General features: G+C 44.2%; 12 non-coding genes across 12 annotated transcripts; all 12 read left to right on the forward strand.

The window, feature by feature from the left end:
* Window positions 1-801: 801 nt before the first annotated feature.
* On the forward strand, window positions 802-874 carry Trnar-ucu (transfer RNA arginine (anticodon UCU)). Its single transcript has one exon. It is a non-coding gene; the product is annotated as a tRNA-Arg (tRNA).
* A 1,218-nt stretch (window positions 875-2,092) lies between these two features.
* Trnar-ucu (transfer RNA arginine (anticodon UCU)) lies at window positions 2,093-2,165 on the forward strand. The gene has a single exon. It is a non-coding gene; the product is annotated as a tRNA-Arg (tRNA).
* A 1,220-nt stretch (window positions 2,166-3,385) lies between these two features.
* On the forward strand, window positions 3,386-3,458 carry Trnar-ucu (transfer RNA arginine (anticodon UCU)). The gene has a single exon. It is a non-coding gene; the product is annotated as a tRNA-Arg (tRNA).
* Window positions 3,459-4,680: 1,222 nt separating this feature from the next.
* On the forward strand, window positions 4,681-4,753 carry Trnar-ucu (transfer RNA arginine (anticodon UCU)). Its single transcript has one exon. It is a non-coding gene; the product is annotated as a tRNA-Arg (tRNA).
* Window positions 4,754-5,971: 1,218 nt separating this feature from the next.
* Trnar-ucu (transfer RNA arginine (anticodon UCU)) lies at window positions 5,972-6,044 on the forward strand. Its single transcript has one exon. It is a non-coding gene; the product is annotated as a tRNA-Arg (tRNA).
* Window positions 6,045-7,263: 1,219 nt separating this feature from the next.
* Window positions 7,264-7,336, forward strand: Trnar-ucu (transfer RNA arginine (anticodon UCU)). Its single transcript has one exon. It is a non-coding gene; the product is annotated as a tRNA-Arg (tRNA).
* Window positions 7,337-8,554: 1,218 nt separating this feature from the next.
* On the forward strand, window positions 8,555-8,627 carry Trnar-ucu (transfer RNA arginine (anticodon UCU)). Its single transcript has one exon. It is a non-coding gene; the product is annotated as a tRNA-Arg (tRNA).
* A 1,219-nt stretch (window positions 8,628-9,846) lies between these two features.
* Window positions 9,847-9,919, forward strand: Trnar-ucu (transfer RNA arginine (anticodon UCU)). Its single transcript has one exon. It is a non-coding gene; the product is annotated as a tRNA-Arg (tRNA).
* A 1,220-nt stretch (window positions 9,920-11,139) lies between these two features.
* Trnak-uuu (transfer RNA lysine (anticodon UUU)) lies at window positions 11,140-11,212 on the forward strand. The gene has a single exon. It is a non-coding gene; the product is annotated as a tRNA-Lys (tRNA).
* Window positions 11,213-12,430: 1,218 nt separating this feature from the next.
* Trnak-uuu (transfer RNA lysine (anticodon UUU)) lies at window positions 12,431-12,503 on the forward strand. Its single transcript has one exon. It is a non-coding gene; the product is annotated as a tRNA-Lys (tRNA).
* A 1,219-nt stretch (window positions 12,504-13,722) lies between these two features.
* Window positions 13,723-13,795, forward strand: Trnar-ucu (transfer RNA arginine (anticodon UCU)). Its single transcript has one exon. It is a non-coding gene; the product is annotated as a tRNA-Arg (tRNA).
* Window positions 13,796-15,018: 1,223 nt separating this feature from the next.
* Trnar-ucu (transfer RNA arginine (anticodon UCU)) lies at window positions 15,019-15,091 on the forward strand. The gene has a single exon. It is a non-coding gene; the product is annotated as a tRNA-Arg (tRNA).
* The last annotated feature ends 91 nt before the right edge of the window (window positions 15,092-15,182 follow it).

Below are 15,182 nucleotides of genomic sequence, written 5' to 3' on the forward strand. Positions count from 1 at the left end.
AAGTAGACTGTTTCACAACAAGATATTGTACTATGGGTCCATAACTGTTCCCATTAAACAATGGCACTCTGTATCTATAGAAACGGCGGCAATTTTGGCTCCAGCACAGGGGGCTTTTACTGGAGACTGTCAGGGGGGGGGGGCTTGTTGGATACATGAAGGGAGAAGACCAGACAGAGATGTCTGACGCTTGCAGAAAACTACATTAAGTATGATTCCCGCCTATAACTGACGGCGAGAGAGATGCATCATCTGTCCACGTCTCATCGAAACACACTGTCACCAAGCAATGGCTGACGCTTCGAGGACGGCATGAAATTGCCAGGGAGGTGATGCAGCTAACGTTCCTGGTAAATGTGCTAACAGGGCACACACGTCCGTTGGAGTGTATACATACGATGGGGACCGGCTGTGACACAGCAGTCAACCAAAGTCAAAAAATGTGACTAATCATACAGTGTTTCCAGTGTGTCGTTTACCACTTTGTGAGTGGATGCTGTTCTAAAGAGCGTAATTCCCATTTATCTGTAAGCAGCGCACGTGAGCGAATGTAATAGCAGGACTGTGTTACTACGATTGTACAGAGCAACTCTGTCAATACGCAGGTGTTTCAATCAGTAGGGCCATGGTAAACAGAGCGATTCGGAGCGATGTATCGTGTCTGATACATAAATAATGAGTCTTTGATGTAATTGCTTCAGAGAAATATGAAAGTAAGCCTATCAGAAAAGTAACGCGAGACATGTAGCACGGGTCATGTCTTGCACAATCTCTTACATCTGAGCCCGTCGCTTGGACAGTGTCCCTTTGGCGCAGAGGATAGCGCGTTGGACTTCTAATCCAAAGGTCGTGGGTTCGATCCCCACAAGGGACGGGCAATTTTTAAAAATATGTGCCAATCACGAGATGGGTATTGACATATGGGTAACCACAAGCGTCTTCAAAAGGTGAAAATTGTTGTGACCTCAGTTCTATGCTTAAATATGTTGACCTTACACACACAAGCAAAATTCTCGTAGATCTGTTATCCATGACGCTGTCATGTGTAAATGCTGTACAAACGGAACCATATCTTCACGTACCTGTTCACGCAAATTTTCTTTCAATGCCCAATTTTTACCTACAGATAGAAATATAGCGATAGAACGCACATTTTGTACAGAAATAAATACAATGAAGAGTGAAATAAGTTTGTATTACTTCACGAGTCAACGTATGTAATCCCAGTCATGATCTTTAATTCTTCCAGCCCAAGGTGAGAGGGTTTCAGTTTCCTCTGCCACAAGTGAGAAAAGTAGACTGTTTCACAACAAGATATTGTACTATGGGTCCATAACTGTTCCCATTAAACAATGGCACTCTGTATCTATAGAAACGGCGGCAATTTTGGCTCCAGCACAGGGGGCTTTTACTGGAGACTGTCAGGGGGGGGGGCTTGCTGGATACATGAAGGGAGAAGACCAGACAGAGATGTCTGACGCTTGCAGAAAACTACGTTAAGTATGATTCCCGCCTATAACTGACAGCGAGAGAGATGCATCATCTGTCCACGTCTCATCGAAACACACTGTCACCAAGCAATGGCTGACGCTTCGAGGACGGCATGAAATTGCCAGGGAGGTGATGCAGCTAACGTTCCTGGTAAATGTGCTAACAGGGCACACACGTCCGTTGGAGTGTATACATACGATGGGGACCGGCTGTGACACAGCAGTCAACCAAAGTCAAAAAATGTGACTAATCATACAGTGTTTCCAGTGTGTCGTTTACCACTTTGTGAGTGGATGCTGTTCTAAAGAGCGTAATTCCCATTTATCTGTAAGCAGCGCACGTGAGCGAATGTAATAGCAGGACTGTGTTACTACGATTGTACAGAGCAACTCTGTCAATACGCAGGTGTTTCAATCAGTAGGGCCATGGTAAACAGAGCGATTCGGAGCGATGTATCGTGTCTGATACATAAATAATGAGTCTTTGATGTAATTGCTTCAGAGAAATATGAAAGTAAGCCTATCAGAAAAGTAACGCGAGACATGTAGCACGGGTCATGTCTTGCACAATCTCTTACATCTGAGCCCGTCGCTTGGACAGTGTCCCTTTGGCGCAGAGGATAGCGCGTTGGACTTCTAATCCAAAGGTCGTGGGTTCGATCCCCACAAGGGACGGGCAATTTTTAAAAATATGTGCCAATCACGAGATGGGTATTGACATATGGGTAACCACAAGCGTCTTCAAAAGGTGAAAATTGTTGTGACCTCAGTTCTATGCTTAAATATGTTGACCTTACACACACAAGCAAAATTCTCGTAGATCTGTTATCCATGACGCTGTCATGTGTAAATGCTGTACAAACGGAACCATATCTTCACGTACCTGTTCACGCAAATTTTCTTTCAATGCCCAATTTTTACCTACAGATAGAAATATAGCGATAGAACGCACATTTTGTACAGAAATAAATACAATGAAGAGTGAAATAAGTTTGTATTACTTCACGAGTCAACGTATGTAATCCCAGTCATGATCTTTAATTCTTCCAGCCCAAGGTGAGAGGGTTTCAGTTTCCTCTGCCACAAGTGAGAAAAGTAGACTGTTTCACAACAAGATATTGTACTATGGGTCCATAACTGTTCCCATTAAACAATGGCACTCTGTATCTATAGAAACGGCGGCAATTTTGGCTCCAGCACAGGGGGCTTTTACTGGAGACTGTCAGGGGGGGGGGGGCTTGCTGGATACATGAAGGGAGATGACCAGACAGAGATGTCTGACGCTTGCAGAAAACTACATTAAGTATGATTCCCGCCTATAACTGACGGCGAGAGAGATGCATCATCTGTCCACGTCTCATCGAAACACACTGTCACCAAGCAATGGCTGACGCTTCGAGGACGGCATGAAATTGCCAGGGAGGTGATGCAGCTAACGTTCCTGGTAAATGTGCTAACAGGGCACACACGTCCGTTGGAGTGTATACATACGATGGGGACCGGCTGTGACACAGCAGTCAACCAAAGTCAAAAAATGTGACTAATCATACAGTGTTTCCAGTGTGTCGTTTACCACTTTGTGAGTGGATGCTGTTCTAAAGAGCGTAATTCCCATTTATCTGTAAGCAGCGCACGTGAGCGAATGTAATAGCAGGACTGTGTTACTACGATTGTACAGAGCAACTCTGTCAATACGCAGGTGTTTCAATCAGTAGGGCCATGGTAAACAGAGCGATTCGGAGCGATGTATCGTGTCTGATACATAAATAATGAGTCTTTGATGTAATTGCTTCAGAGAAATATGAAAGTAAGCCTATCAGAAAAGTAACGCGAGACATGTAGCACGGGTCATGTCTTGCACAATCTCTTACATCTGAGCCCGTCGCTTGGACAGTGTCCCTTTGGCGCAGAGGATAGCGCGTTGGACTTCTAATCCAAAGGTCGTGGGTTCGATCCCCACAAGGGACGGGCAATTTTTAAAAATATGTGCCAATCACGAGATGGGTATTGACATATGGGTAACCACAAGCGTCTTCAAAAGGTGAAAATTGTTGTGACCTCAGTTCTATGCTTAAATATGTTGACCTTACACACACAAGCAAAATTCTCGTAGATCTGTTATCCATGACGCTGTCATGTGTAAATGCTGTACAAACGGAACCATATCTTCACGTACCTGTTCACGCAAATTTTCTTTCAATGCCCAATTTTTACCTACAGATAGAAATATAGCGATAGAACGCACATTTTGTACAGAAATAAATACAATGAAGAGTGAAATAAGTTTGTATTACTTCACGAGTCAACGTATGTAATCCCAGTCATGATCTTTAATTCTTCCAGCCCAAGGTGAGAGGGTTTCAGTTTCCTCTGCCACAAGTGAGAAAAGTAGACTGTTTCACAACAAGATATTGTACTATGGGTCCATAACTGTTCCCATTAAACAATGGCACTCTGTATCTATAGAAACGGCGGCAATTTTGGCTCCAGCACAGGGGGCTTTTACTGGAGACTGTCAGGGGGGGGGGGGGGCTTGCTGGATACATGAAGGGAGAAGACCAGACAGAGATGTCTGACGCTTGCAGTAAACTACATTAAGTATGATTCCCGCCTATAACTGACGGCGAGAGAGATGCATCATCTGTCCACGTCTCATCGAAACACACTGTCACCAAGCAATGGCTGACGCTTCGAGGACGGCATGAAATTGCCAGGGAGGTGATGCAGCTAACGTTCCTGGTAAATGTGCTAACAGGGCACACACGTCCGTTGGAGTGTATACATACGATGGGGACCGGCTGTGACACAGCAGTCAACCAAAGTCAAAAAATGTGACTAATCATACAGTGTTTCCAGTGTGTCGTTTACCACTTTGTGAGTGGATGCTGTTCTAAAGAGCGTAATTCCCATTTATCTGTAAGCAGCGCACGTGAGCGAATGTAATAGCAGGACTGTGTTACTACGATTGTACAGAGCAACTCTGTCAATACGCAGGTGTTTCAATCAGTAGGGCCATGGTAAACAGAGCGATTCGGAGCGATGTATCGTGTCTGATACATAAATAATGAGTCTTTGATGTAATTGCTTCAGAGAAATATGAAAGTAAGCCTATCAGAAAAGTAACGCGAGACATGTAGCACGGGTCATGTCTTGCACAATCTCTTACATCTGAGCCCGTCGCTTGGACAGTGTCCCTTTGGCGCAGAGGATAGCGCGTTGGACTTCTAATCCAAAGGTCGTGGGTTCGATCCCCACAAGGGACGGGCAATTTTTAAAAATATGTGCCAATCACGAGATGGGTATTGACATATGGGTAACCACAAGCGTCTTCAAAAGGTGAAAATTGTTGTAACCTCAGTTCTATGCTTAAATATGTTGACCTTACACACACAAGCAAAATTCTCGTAGATCTGTTATCCATGACGCTGTCATGTGTAAATGCTGTACAAACGGAACCATATCTTCACGTACCTGTTCACGCAAATTTTCTTTCAATGCCCAATTTTTACCTACAGATAGAAATATAGCAATAGAACGCACATTTTGTACAGAAATAAATACAATGAAGAGTGAAATAAGTTTGTATTACTTCACGAGTCAACGTATGTAATCCCAGTCATGATCTTTAATTCTTCCAGCCCAAGGTGAGAGGGTTTCAGTTTCCTCTGCCACAAGTGAGAAAAGTAGACTGTTTCACAACAAGATATTGTACTATGGGTCCATAACTGTTCCCATTAAACAATGGCACTCTGTATCTATAGAAACGGCGGCAATTTTGGCTCCAGCACAGGGGGCTTTTACTGGAGACTGCCAGGGGGGGGGGCTTGCTGGATACATGAAGGGAGAAGACCAGACAGAGATGTCTGACGCTTGCAGAAAACTACATTAAGTATGATTCCCGCCTATAACTGACGGCGAGAGAGATGCATCATCTGTCCACGTCTCATCGAAACACACTGTCACCAAGCAATGGCTGACGCTTCGAGGACGGCATGAAATTGCCAGGGAGGTGATGCAGCTAACGTTCCTGGTAAATGTGCTAACAGGGCACACACGTCCGTTGGAGTGTATACATACGATGGGGACCGGCTGTGACACAGCAGTCAACCAAAGTCAAAAAATGTGACTAATCATACAGTGTTTCCAGTGTGTCGTTTACCACTTTGTGAGTGGATGCTGTTCTAAAGAGCGTAATTCCCATTTATCTGTAAGCAGCGCACGTGAGCGAATGTAATAGCAGGACTGTGTTACTACGATTGTACAGAGCAACTCTGTCAATACGCAGGTGTTTCAATCAGTAGGGCCATGGTAAACAGAGCGATTCGGAGCGATGTATCGTGTCTGATACATAAATAATGAGTCTTTGATGTAATTGCTTCAGAGAAATATGAAAGTAAGCCTATCAGAAAAGTAACGCGAGACATGTAGCACGGGTCATGTCTTGCACAATCTCTTACATCTGAGCCCGTCGCTTGGACAGTGTCCCTTTGGCGCAGAGGATAGCGCGTTGGACTTCTAATCCAAAGGTCATGGGTTCGATCCCCACAAGGGACGGGCAATTTTTAAAAATATGTGCCAATCACGAGATGGGTATTGACATATGGGTAACCACAAGCGTCTTCAAAAGGTGAAAATTGTTGTGACCTCAGTTCTATGCTTAAATATGTTGACCTTACACACACAAGCAAAATTCTCGTAGATCTGTTATCCATGACGCTGTCATGTGTAAATGCTGTACAAACGGAACCATATCTTCACGTACCTGTTCACGCAAATTTTCTTTCAATGCCCAATTTTTACCTACAGATAGAAATATAGCGATAGAACGCACATTTTGTACAGAAATAAATACAATGAAGAGTGAAATAAGTTTGTATTACTTCACGAGTCAACGTATGTAATCCCAGTCATGATCTTTAATTCTTCCAGCCCAAGGTGAGAGGGTTTCAGTTTCCTCTGCCACAAGTGAGAAAAGTAGACTGTTTCACAACAAGATATTGTACTATGGGTCCATAACTGTTCCCATTAAACAATGGCACTCTGTATCTATAGAAACGGCGGCAATTTTGGCTCCAGCACAGGGGGCTTTTACTGGAGACTGTCAGGGGGGGGGGGCTTGTTGGATACATGAAGGGAGAAGACCAGACAGAGATGTCTGACGCTTGCAGAAAACTACATTAAGTATGATTCCCGCCTATAACTGACGGCGAGAGAGATGCATCATCTGTCCACGTCTCATCGAAACACACTGTCACCAAGCAATGGCTGACGCTTCGAGGACGGCATGAAATTGCCAGGGAGGTGATGCAGCTAACGTTCCTGGTAAATGTGCTAACAGGGCACACACGTCCGTTGGAGTGTATACATACGATGGGGACCGGCTGTGACACAGCAGTCAACCAAAGTCAAAAAATGTGACTAATCATACAGTGTTTCCAGTGTGTCGTTTACCACTTTGTGAGTGGATGCTGTTCTAAAGAGCGTAATTCCCATTTATCTGTAAGCAGCGCACGTGAGCGAATGTAATAGCAGGACTGTGTTACTACGATTGTACAGAGCAACTCTGTCAATACGCAGGTGTTTCAATCAGTAGGGCCATGGTAAACAGAGCGATTCGGAGCGATGTATCGTGTCTGATACATAAATAATGAGTCTTTGATGTAATTGCTTCAGAGAAATATGAAAGTAAGCCTATCAGAAAAGTAACGCGAGACATGTAGCACGGGTCATGTCTTGCACAATCTCTTACATCTGAGCCCGTCGCTTGGACAGTGTCCCTTTGGCGCAGAGGATAGCGCGTTGGACTTCTAATCCAAAGGTCGTGGGTTCGATCCCCACAAGGGACGGGCAATTTTTAAAAATATGTGCCAATCACGAGATGGGTATTGACATATGGGTAACCACAAGCGTCTTCAAAAGGTGAAAATTGTTGTGACCTCAGTTCTATGCTTAAATATGTTGACCTTACACACACAAGCAAAATTCTCGTAGATCTGTTATCCATGACGCTGTCATGTGTAAATGCTGTACAAACGGAACCATATCTTCACGTACCTGTTCACGCAAATTTTCTTTCAATGCCCAATTTTTACCTACAGATAGAAATATAGCGATAGAACGCACATTTTGTACAGAAATAAATACAATGAAGAGTGAAATAAGTTTGTATTACTTCACGAGTCAACGTATGTAATCCCAGTCATGATCTTTAATTCTTCCAGCCCAAGGTGAGAGGGTTTCAGTTTCCTCTGCCACAAGTGAGAAAAGTAGACTGTTTCACAACAAGATATTGTACTATGGGTCCATAACTGTTCCCATTAAACAATGGCACTCTGTATCTATAGAAACGGCGGCAATTTTGGCTCCAGCACAGGGGGCTTTTACTGGAGACTGTCAGGGGGGGGGGCTTGCTGGATACATGAAGGGAGAAGACCAGACAGAGATGTCTGACGCTTGCAGAAAACTACGTTAAGTATGATTCCCGCCTATAACTGACGGCGAGAGAGATGCATCATCTGTCCACGTCTCATCGAAACACACTGTCACCAAGCAATGGCTGACGCTTCGAGGACGGCATGAAATTGCCAGGGAGGTGATGCAGCTAACGTTCCTGGTAAATGTGCTAACAGGGCACACACGTCCGTTGGAGTGTATACATACGATGGGGACCGGCTGTGACACAGCAGTCAACCAAAGTCAAAAAATGTGACTAATCATACAGTGTTTCCAGTGTGTCGTTTACCACTTTGTGAGTGGATGCTGTTCTAAAGAGCGTAATTCCCATTTATCTGTAAGCAGCGCACGTGAGCGAATGTAATAGCAGGACTGTGTTACTACGATTGTACAGAGCAACTCTGTCAATACGCAGGTGTTTCAATCAGTAGGGCCATGGTAAACAGAGCGATTCGGAGCGATGTATCGTGTCTGATACATAAATAATGAGTCTTTGATGTAATTGCTTCAGAGAAATATGAAAGTAAGCCTATCAGAAAAGTAACGCGAGACATGTAGCACGGGTCATGTCTTGCACAATCTCTTACATCTGAGCCCGTCGCTTGGACAGTGTCCCTTTGGCGCAGAGGATAGCGCGTTGGACCTCTAATCCAAAGGTCGTGGGTTCGATCCCCACAAGGGACGGGCAATTTTTAAAAATATGTGCCAATCACGAGATGGGTATTGACATATGGGTAACCACAAGCGTCTTCAAAAGGTGAAAATTGTTGTGACCTCAGTTCTATGCTTAAATATGTTGACCTTACACACACAAGCAAAATTCTCGTAGATCTCTTATCCATGACGCTGTCATGTGTAAATGCTGTACAAACGGAACCATATCTTCACGTACCTGTTCACGCAAATTTTCTTTCAATGCCCAATTTTTACCTACAGATAGAAATATAGCGATAGAACGCACATTTTGTACAGAAATAAATACAATGAAGAGTGAAATAAGTTTGTATTACTTCACGAGGCAACGTATGTAATCCCATTCATGATCTTTAATTCTTCCAGCCCAAGGTGAGAGGGTTTCAGTTTCCTCTGCCACAAGTGAGAAAAGTAGACTGTTTCACAACAAGATATTGTACTATGGGTCCATAACTGTTCCCATTAAACAATGGCACTCTGTATCTATAGAAACGGCGGCAATTTTGGCTCCAGCACAGGGGGCTTTTACTGGAGACTGTCAGGGGGGGGGGGCTTGCTGGATACATGAAGGGAGAAGACCAGACAGAGATGTCTGACGCTTGCAGAAAACTACATTAAGTATGATTCCCGCCTATAACTGACGGCGAGAGAGATGCATCATCTGTCCACGTCTCATCGAAACACACTGTCACCAAGCAATGGCTGACGCTTCGAGGACGGCATGAAATTGCCAGGGAGGTGATGCAGCTAACGTTCCTGGTAAATGTGCTAACAGGGCACACACGTCCGTTGGAGTGTATACATACGATGGGGACCGGCTGTGACACAGCAGTCAACCAAAGTCAAAAAATGTGACTAATCATACAGTGTTTCCAGTGTGTCGTTTACCACTTTGTGAGTGGATGCTGTTCTAAAGAGCGTAATTCCCATTTATCTGTAAGCAGCGCACGTGAGCGAATGTAATAGCAGGACTGTGTTACTACGATTGTACAGAGCAACTCTGTCAATACGCAGGTGTTTCAATCAGTAGGGCCATGGTAAACAGAGCGATTCGGAGCGATGTATCGTGTCTGATACATAAATAATGAGTCTTTGATGTAATTGCTTCAGAGAAATATGAAAGTAAGCCTATCAGAAAAGTAACGCGAGACATGTAGCACGGGTCATGTCTTGCACAATCTCTTACATCTGAGCCCGTCGCTTGGACAGTGTCCCTTTGGCGCAGAGGATAGCGCGTTGGACTTCTAATCCAAAGGTCGTGGGTTCGATCCCCACAAGGGACGGGTAATTTTTAAAAATATGTGCCAATCACGAGATGGGTATTGACATATGGGTAACCACAAGCGTCTTCAAAAGGTGAAAATTGTTGTGACCTCAGTTCTATGCTTAAATATGTTGACCTTACACACACAAGCAAAATTCTCGTAGATCTGTTATCCATGACGCTGTCATGTGTAAATGCTGTACAAACGGAACCATATCTTCACGTACCTGTTCACGCAAATTTTCTTTCAATGCCCAATTTTTACCTACAGATAGAAATATAGCGATAGAACGCACATTTTGTACAGAAATAAATACAATGAAGAGTGAAATAAGTTTGTATTACTTCACGAGTCAACGTATGTAATCCCAGTCATGATCTTTAATTCTTCCAGCCCAAGGTGAGAGGGTTTCAGTTTCCTCTGCCACAAGTGAGAAAAGTAGACTGTTTCACAACAAGATATTGTACTATGGGTCCATAACTGTTCCCATTAAACAATGGCACTCTGTATCTATAGAAACGGCGGCAATTTTGGCTCCAGCACAGGGGGCTTTTACTGGAGACTGTCAGGGGGGGGGGGGCTTGCTGGATACATGAAGGGAGAAGACCAGACAGAGATGTCTGACGCTTGCAGAAAACTACATTAAGTATGATTCCCGCCTATAACTGACGGCGAGAGAGATGCATCATCTGTCCACGTCTCATCGAAACACACTGTCACCAAGCAATGGCTGACGCTTCGAGGACGGCATGAAATTGCCAGGGAGGTGATGCAGCTAACGTTCCTGGTAAATGTGCTAACAGGGCACACACGTCCGTTGGAGTGTATACATACGATGGGGACCGGCTGTGACACAGCAGTCAACCAAAGTCAAAAAATGTGACTAATCATACAGTGTTTCCAGTGTGTCGTTTACCACTTTGTGAGTGGATGCTGTTCTAAAGAGCGTAATTCCCATTTATCTGTAAGCAGCGCACGTGAGCGAATGTAATAGCAGGACTGTGTTACTACGATTGTACAGAGCAACTCTGTCAATACGTAGGTGTTTCAATCAGTAGGGCCATGGTAAACAGAGCGATTCGGAGCGATGTATCGTGTCTGATACATAAATAATGAGTCTTTGATGTAATTGCTTCAGAGAAATATGAAAGTAAGCCTATCAGAAAAGTAACGCGAGACATGTAGCACGGGTCATGTCTTGCACAATCTCTTACATCTGAGCCCGTCGCTTGGACAGTGTCCCTTTGGCGCAGAGGATAGCGCGTTGGACTTTTAATCCAAAGGTCGTGGGTTTGATCCCCACAAGGGACGGGCAATTTTTAAAAATATGTGCCAATCACGAGATGGGTATTGACATATGGGTAACCACAAGCGTCTTCAAAAGGTGAAAATTGTTGTGACCTCAGTTCTATGCTTAAATATGTTGACCTTACACACACAAGCAAAATTCTCGTAGATCTGTTATCCATGACGCTGTCATGTGTAAATGCTGTACAAACGGAACCATATCTTCACGTACCTGTTCACGCAAATTTTCTTTCAATGCCCAATTTTTACCTACAGATAGAAATATAGCGATAGAACGCACATTTTGTACAGAAATAAATACAATGAAGAGTGAAATAAGTTTGTATTACTTCACGAGTCAACGTATGTAATCCCAGTCATGATCTTTAATTCTTCCAGCCCAAGGTGAGAGGGTTTCAGTTTCCTCTGCCACAAGTGAGAAAAGTAGACTGTTTCACAACAAGATATTGTACTATGGGTCCATAACTGTTCCCATTAAACAATGGCACTCTGTATCTATAGAAACGGCGGCAATTTTGGCTCCAGCACAGGGGGCTTTTACTGGAGACAGTCAGGGGGGGGGGCTTGCTGGATACATGAAGGGAGAAGACCAGACAGAGATGTCTGACGCTTGCAGAAAACTACATTAAGTATGATTCCCGCCTATAACTGACGGCGAGAGAGATGCATCATCTGTCCACGTCTCATCGAAACACACTGTCACCAAGCAATGGCTGACGCTTCGAGGACGGCATGAAATTGCCAGGGAGGTGATGCAGCTAACGTTCCTGGTAAATGTGCTAACAGGGCACACACGTCCGTTGGAGTGTATACATACGATGGGGACCGGCTGTGACACAGCAGTCAACCAAAGTCAAAAAATGTGACTAATCATACAGTGTTTCCAGTGTGTCGTTTACCACTTTGTGAGCGGATGCTGTTCTAAAGAGCGTAATTCCCATTTATCTGTAAGCAGCGCACGTGAGCGAATGTAATAGCAGGACTGTGTTACTACGATTGTACAGAGCAACTCTGTCAATACGCAGGTGTTTCAATCAGTAGGGCCATGGTAAACAGAGCGATTCGGAGCGATGTATCGTGTCTGATACATAAATAATGAGTCGTTGATGTAATTGCTTCAGAGAAATATGAAAGTAAGCCTATCAGAAAAGTAACGCGAGACATGTAGCACGGGTCATGTCTTGCACAATCTCTTACATCTGAGCCCGTCGCTTGGACAGTGTCCCTTTGGCGCAGAGGATAGCGCGTTGGACTTTTAATCCAAAGGTCGTGGGTTCGATCCCCACAAGGGACGGGCAATTTTTAAAAATATGTGCCAATCACGAGATGGGTATTGACATATGGGTAACCACAAGCGTCTTCAAAAGGTGAAAATTGTTGTGACCTCAGTTCTATGCTTAAATATGTTGACCTTACACACACAAGCAAAATTCTCGTAGATCTGTTATCCATGACGCTGTCATGTGTAAATGCTGTACAAACGGAACCATATCTTCACGTACCTGTTCACGCAAATTTTCTTTCAATGCCCAATTTTTACCTACAGATAGAAATATAGCGATAGAACGCACATTTTGTACAGAAATAAATACAATGAAGAGTGAAATAAGTTTGTATTACTTCACGAGTCAACGTATGTAATCCCAGTCATGATCTTTAATTCTTCCAGCCCAAGGTGAGAGGGTTTCAGTTTCCTCTGCCACAAGTGAGAAAAGTAGACTGTTTCACAACAAGATATTGTACTATGGGTCCATAACTGTTCCCATTAAACAATGGCACTCTGTATCTATAGAAACGGCGGCAATTTTGGCTCCAGCACAGGGGGCTTTTACTGGAGACTGTCAGGGGGGGGGGGCTTGCTGGATACATGAAGGGAGAAGACCAGACAGAGATGTCTGACGCTTGCAGAAAACTACATTAAGTATGATTCCCGCCTATAACTGACGGCGAGAGAGATGCATCATCTGTCCACGTCTCATCGAAACACACTGTCACCAAGCAATGGCTGACGCTTCGAGGACGGCATGAAATTGCCAGGGAGGTGATGCAGCTAACGTTCCTGGTAAATGTGCTAACAGGGCACACACGTCCGTTGGAGTGTATATATACGATGGGGACCGGCTGTGACACAGCAGTCAACCAAAGTCAAAAAATGTGACTAATCATACAGTGTTTCCAGTGTGTCGTTTACCACTTTGTGAGTGGATGCTGTTCTAAAGAGCGTAATTCCCATTTATCTGTAAGCAGCGCACGTGAGCGAATGTAATAGCAGGACTGTGTTACTACGATTGTACAGAGCAACTCTGTCAATACGCAGGTGTTTCAATCAGTAGGGCCATGGTAAACAGAGCGATTCGGAGCGATGTATCGTGTCTGATACATAAATAATGAGTCTTTGATGTAATTGCTTCAGAGAAATATGAAAGTAAGCCTATCAGAAAAGTAACGCGAGACATGTAGCACGGGTCATGTCTTGCACAATCTCTTACATCTGAGCCCGTCGCTTGGACAGTGTCCCTTTGGCGCAGAGGATAGCGCGTTGGACTTCTAATCCAAAGGTCGTGGGTTCGATCCCCACAAGGGACGGGCAATTTTTAAAAATATGTGCCAATCACGAGATGGGTATTGACATATGGGTAACCACAAGCGTCTTCAAAAGGTGAAAATTGTTGTGACCTCAGTTCTAGGCTTAAATATGTTGACCTTACACACACAAGCAAAATTCTCGTAGATCTGTTATCCATGACGCTGTCATGTGTAAATGCTGTACAAACGGAACCATATCTTCACGTACCTGTTCACGCAAATTTTCTTTCAATGCCCAATTTTTACCTACAGATAGAAATATAGCGATAGAACGCACATTTTGTACAGAAATAAATACAATGAAGAGTGAAATAAGTTTGTATTACTTCACGAGTCAACGTATGTAATCCCAGTCATGATCTTTAATTCTTCCAGCCCAAGGTGAGAGGGTTTCAGTTTCCTCTGCCACAAGTGAGAAAAGTAGACTGTTTCACAACAAGATATTGTACTATGGGTCCATAACTGTTCCCATTAAACAATGGCACTCTGTATCTATAGAAACGGCGGCAATTTTGGCTCCAGCACAGGGGGCTTTTACTGGAGACTGTCAGGGGGGGGGGGGGGGCTTGCTGGATACATGAAGGGAGAAGACCAGACAGAGATGTCTGACGCTTGCAGAAAACTACATTAAGTATGATTCCCGCCTATAACTGACGGCGAGAGAGATGCATCATCTGTCCACGTCTCATCGAAACACACTGTCACCAAGCAATGGCTGACGCTTCGAGGACGGCATGAAATTGCCAGGGAGGTGATGCAGCTAACGTTCCTGGTAAATGTGCTAACAGGGCACACACGTCCGTTGGAGTGTATACATACGATGGGGACCGGCTGTGACACAGCAGTCAACCAAAGTCAAAAAATGTGACTAATCATACAGTGTTTCCAGTGTGTCGTTTACCACTTTGTGAGTGGATGCTGTTCTAAAGAGCGTAATTCCCATTTATCTGTAAGCAGCGCACGTGAGCGAATGTAATAGCAGGACTGTGTTACTACGATTGTACAGAGCAACTCTGTCAATACGCAGGTGTTTCAATCAGTAGGGCCATGGTAAACAGAGCGATTCGGAGCGATGTATCGTGTCTGATACATAAATAATGAGTCTTTGATGTAATTGCTTCAGAGAAATATGAAAGTAAGCCTATCAGAAAAGTAACGCGAGACATGTAGCACGGGTCATGTCTTGCACAATCTCTTACATCTGAGCCCGTCGCTTGGACAGTGTCCCTTTGGCGCAGAGGATAGCGCGTTGGACTTCTAATCCAAAGGTCGTGGGTTCGATCCCCACAAGGGACGGGCAATTTTTAAAAATATGTGCCAATCACGAGATGGGTATTGACATATGGGTAACCACAAGCGTCTTCAAAAGGTGAAAATTGTTGTGACC

The sequence above is a fragment of the Schistocerca serialis genome, unplaced genomic scaffold (genome assembly GCF_023864345.2).
Source record: "Schistocerca serialis cubense isolate TAMUIC-IGC-003099 unplaced genomic scaffold, iqSchSeri2.2 HiC_scaffold_756, whole genome shotgun sequence".
In the NCBI taxonomy this organism is placed as follows: Eukaryota; Metazoa; Arthropoda; class Insecta; order Orthoptera; family Acrididae; genus Schistocerca; species Schistocerca serialis.